The sequence below is a fragment of the Solanum pennellii genome, chromosome 12 (assembly GCF_001406875.1).
Source record: "Solanum pennellii chromosome 12, SPENNV200".
NCBI lineage: Eukaryota > Viridiplantae > Streptophyta > Magnoliopsida > Solanales > Solanaceae > Solanum > Solanum pennellii.
The window spans coordinates 16,127,318-16,132,849 of NC_028648.1; positions in this window are offsets into that span (position 1 = coordinate 16,127,318).

A 5,532-nucleotide genomic window follows, 5' to 3' on the forward strand; every position below is an offset into this window, starting at 1 on the left:
TTCTTTTTCTATTATCTACCTCCTTGGTCCGGCAAGTAGCATTAAGGCGAATTCTAATGTTGGGCATCCGTTAAAAAGACTTCTAAGCGAAAAAATTATCAATACAGGCAAGACACTATTCTAGAATTGTTATTTTACTTAGATTTTATCTTATTATTCACTCATGGTTCCCACAACCCTAGTTATGGAGTTTAGTTACCCATAGTCATAATCACAATATTCATAAATATGATATAAGAATTCATGCACTTACTTCAATGAGAAAGAATAAAATCCAAAAATTTACTTGATTAATCAACAAAATCACCAACAATAAACTCCAGAGAAACGTGTAATAAACCAAAGTGTAATAATCAAAATAATGTCCTCACAAAGAGTCTAACATAAAAGTGTCTAATAACCAAGAGTCTAACTATATGAGAGTCTAACTATCTGAGAGTCTAACTATATGAGAGTCTAAGCCCAAAAACGAGGTTTTGTACAACAATTTATAAAAAAACAAAAACCTAATAAAAGGACTCCAACTGCTGGAAATCTGTTAAAACGCGGCTGGGTCGACGGACCTCGCAACAGGCCGTCATGGACTCCGTCGTCCAATACTTTGCAAATTCTTCTGCTGCTCTCTTTATTAACCTCGACGGCAGGTATGACGGATCGTCACAGGCACAACGGTCCATCGAGGGTCTCCGTTCCATAACACTTAAACACTTGGAATTTGGGTACTGGGACTACTTCTCTGATCTTCATGACGAACCAGCAGGAAAGACTGTCATGGATACGATGGTCCGTCATGTATTTCGTAACCCCACACTTGGTCAGTGATATACCGTGGTTTCACGGTATAATTAATACTTTTTCCTTAAGTTTAGTGTGTCCGAAAAGCCTTTTTGTGCTGATTTTTATATAAGTTTCTCTTTGTTTTGCAGGAAATCTGTCCAAAGCTGAATGCGGAGATTTTGAGCGAAGAAATGCAGAAGAGACCACCTACGGAGCTTATGACGGTCCGTCGTGCTTGTGACGGTCCGTAGGTGGCAGCGTAGTGCAGCTGCTGAAGGAAGATGGGGAAGTCTGACCAAGTGTGGGGTTACGGAGTCCATGACGGTCCGTCGTGTCTATGACGGTCCGTCCTGCAGGTTCGTCATGAAGTTCAGAGAAGTAATCCCAGTACCCAGATTCCGAGAGTTGAAGTGTTTTGGAACGAAGACCCTCGACGGACCGTTGTGTCTATGACGATCCGTCATACTTGCCGTCGAGGGTAATAAAGAGAGCAGCAGAAGAAATTGCACAAGTATGGGACGACGGAGTCCATGACGGTCCGTCGTGACCACGACGATCCGTCGCGTGGTCCGTCGACCCAGCCGCGTTTTGACAGATTTCAAGCAAATAGAGTCCTTGTATAATTAGGTTTTTATTTTCTATAAATAGTTCGAAAAACCTCGTTTTAGGGGTCGGAGTCTGGACCTTTGATTATTAGGTTAGACTCCAGACCATTGTTAGACTCTGTATTATTAAGTTATCTTGAGACTTTTATCAGTGATTGTTGGTGATTTTTGTTGATTAATCAAGCGAACTTTCGGATTTTACTCTTTCTCATTGAGGTAAGTACATGAATTCTTATATCATATATTTGAATATTGTGATTATGACTATGGGTAACTAAACTCCATAACTAGGGTTGTGGGAACCATAGGCGAATAATGAGGTAAAACCTAACTAAAATAACAATTCTAGAATAGTGTCTTGCATGTATTGATAATTCTTTCGCTTAGAAGTCTTTTTAACGGATGACCAACGTTAGAACTCGCCTTAATGCTACTTGCCGGACCAAGGAGGTAGATAATAGGAAAAGAATTATTAACATAGATTTAGTGTATACTATCTAATAGGCTAGTATTGATTGGTACGAGGTAATAACTTAGTCAAATATCGAATACGATGCTTAATATGAGGTAAAGATAAGGGTTAGGATAGCAACACACGTAGCCGGACCAAGGTGCGGAGTGAGATTTTCTAGATGCCGGACCAAGGATTTAGAAATACATAACTTATCACTTTGCATGCAAGATACTAGGAAAGAATTGTTATAGTTAGAATTATCAAGTTATGAACCTGTGGGGAACACGTAAACCCTAGTTACTTTGATTAATTGATTAAACTCCAACATTCAAAGCTGTTAAGTGTCTCTTTCAATTTCGTTAGTTATTTTCATTCATTTAGAAATAGAAACCCCCCTTTTATTGTTTTTGCTTTCCAAGGAAGTAATTGACCGAACAATAGTAATAATAGGTTAAAGTTAAGTCTAAACTATTTTCCTCGTGGGAACGATCCCAACCTCACTAGTTGGGTTATTTACTTGACGCGACCGCTTTACTTCTTATTTGAGAAGTAAGTTTGAGCGTATCAAATTTTGGCGCCGCTGCCGGGGAAAATAGCTTTTAGATTAATTTGAACTTATTACTATAGTTTAGTTGATATTTTCTTGATTTTACTTTGTTTTATTGTTTTTGATTTCTTTTCAGAACTATCCTCCTTGTATGCCAAATACACGGAGAGGAAGAGAACCGCTGTTTCCCTACGATCACGAGTTAGAGCGTACACTGCGCAATATGAATCGTAATTTGGGAATAAATGATGAGGATCCGAACCAGAACATCCCAGCTCCGGTTGATGTTCATGGTCAGATGTTACCCGATGCTCCGGGTGAACATCAACAGAGGGGACAAAATCCCGTTCCACGGCCCCAAGCATACTACAGAGGCTATGATAACATAGCAGATTCGGATGGGCCACTGGTTTTGCCTCCTCTACCCACAGGCCACACTTTTGTGGTAACTAGTAGCCTGATGCAAATGCTCACTGCCAGAGGTTTGTTTTCAGGGCTACCTTCTGAGGATCCACATGCCCATATAGCTAAGGTAAGGGCAGTATGTGTAAGTTCTGTGGGGAGGCCTGATTTAGATCTAGATGTAATAGGGCTCAGAGTGTTTCCTCTCTCACTGACAAGAGAGGCGGCTATTTGGTTCACTGATCTCCCATACAACTCCATCTTTACTTGGAATCAACTAAGGGATGTCTTCTTAGCACGCTACTATCTGGTCTCCAAGAAAGTAAACCACAAAGACAGAGTGAATAACTTTGTGGCACTACCAGGAGAGTCAGTTAGTAGTTCTTGGGATAGATTCACCTCATTCTTGAGAAGTGTTCCAAATCACCGTATAGATGATGAGTCACTGAAAGAATACTTCTACAGGGGACAAGATGATAACAACAAAGCGGTATTGGACACTATAGCCGGTGGATCTTATGGAGAATGTCCTTATGCTGAGATCGCTGAAAAATTAGAAAAAATCTCCCGGAATAACAAAGCTTGGAGTACTAGAAAATCTGATACAGGGAGAAACACCTTTGCAGTGCAGTCCACTCACAACCCAGCCACAGATGACATTCGTGAAGAAATGGCTCAGATGAGAACTGAGCTTGGGTTGGTACTAAAACATGTCACTGGGGGTGCAGAAAAGGTTAATGCAGTCAACTACTTGGCTAAACCACCACCTCCAATCGATGAGTGTTATTATGAGGAGGATTCCTATGCAGTAAATGAACAGATGGGGGGTTTCCGACCAAGCGCCCAAGGCTCAAATCAGGATAATTGGCGCCAAGGTCAAGGGAACCAAGGTCGGAACTATGGTAACTACAATCGTGAGGGTCATTATGTCAGAGATGGAAACTACAATCGCGACAACAACTTCAACAGGGGTAACTATGGTAATAGAAACGACAGGAATGGACCCTATGTTCCTCCTCAAAATCGGGAAGTTACTCCTAGGGATGGTGGAGGTAGTATGTCACGAGTTGAGGATATGTTGCATAAAATGATGAGGAGGTTCGATGCTAGTGACGAGCACAATAAAGAGTTGAGAAATGATTTAGCGGGTATTGGGCAAAAAGTTGATACCCATGCAATATCAATTAAGCAACTTGAGTTACAATTGGCCCAATTATCTGCAACTGTGAACACACGGCAACCGGGCACTCTTCCTAGCAACACTGTCCAAAATCCGAAAAATGATGGACATTGTATGGCAATTACTACTCGCGGTGGCAAGCAAACCATTGACCCACCTATGCCATCTGATGAGAAAAAGGTGACAAAAGAATCTGATAAAGTGATAGAAGTTGATGCTGAATTAGAGGATAACACTGCAAAAGATGCTGAAGTGCCTAAAAAGGTAACTCCTATGCCTAGGCCACCACCCCCATTTCCTCAAAGATTATTGAAAAAGACCGAGGATGGTAAATATCGGCGTTTTATAACAATGTTGAAGCAACTTTCTATCAATGTCCCTTTGGTAGAAGCTTTAGAACAAATGCCCGGTTACGCCAAATTTATGAAAGATCTGGTCACAAAGAAAAGATCGGTCACTTTTGAGGATGATGATAGAATGCAGCATTGTAGTGCTATTGCTACAAGATCTCTGGTCCAAAAGAAAGAAGATCCGGGTGCGTTCACTATTCCTTGTACAATCGGGCTATTACATTTTGCGAAAGCATTATGTGATCTGGGGGCAAGCATAAATCTCATGCCCCTCTCGATTTACAAGAAGTTGGGTTTGGGTGACCCAAAGCCCACTGCGATGCGGCTACTGATGGCTGATCGAACAGTAAAACGGCCTATAGGGATACTCCACGATGTGCTAGTAAAAGTGGAGTCATTCATATTTCCAGCAGATTTTGTTATTCTTGATTGCGAAGTCGATTTTGAAGTGCCCATTATTCTTGGGAGCCCATTCCTTGATACGGGAAGAGCCTTAGTAGACATGGAAAAGGGGCAGATGAAATTTCGGTTGAACAATGAGGAAGTGACAATGTTTGTAGGTCCATGAGGCAGAGTGGTGAGCTCCAATCGGCATTTGCTATATCCTACAACATGGGTGAGACATCTGAGACACAAATAGAAGAACGTCTAAGTGTAGAAGCATTAGCGGCAGTAATAATGAACTTTGATAGCAATTGCATTGAAGAGTATGAGTCATTAGTTGCGGCTCTTAACCGAGGTGATGTTCGATTTAAACCGAAGAAATTTGAGCTTGATATGAAGAATCGCGAGTCCCCACCCGCGAAACCATCTATAGAGGAGGCTCCAAAATTAGAACTAAAAGCTCTCCCACCTCATCTCAAGTATGAATTCTTAGGAAATGGTGACACTTTGCCGGTAATCATTGCATCATACCTGGATGATCAACAAGTTCAAAGTTTGGTGAAGGTACTAAAAAGGTTCAAAAGAGCTATTAGGTGGACTATTGCGGACATTATTGGGATCCCTCCTGGTATTTGCTCTCATAAAATCCAACTCATGCCTGATCATAAGCCGAGTATTGAGCACCAAAGACGCTTAAATCCTCTTATGCAAGAGGTCGTGAAGAAGGAAATCATTAAGTGGTTGGATGCCGGAGTAATCTACCCATTCGCCGATAGTAGTTGGGTATGCCCGGTTCAGTGTGTACCTAAGAAAGGGGGAATGACTGTGGTCCC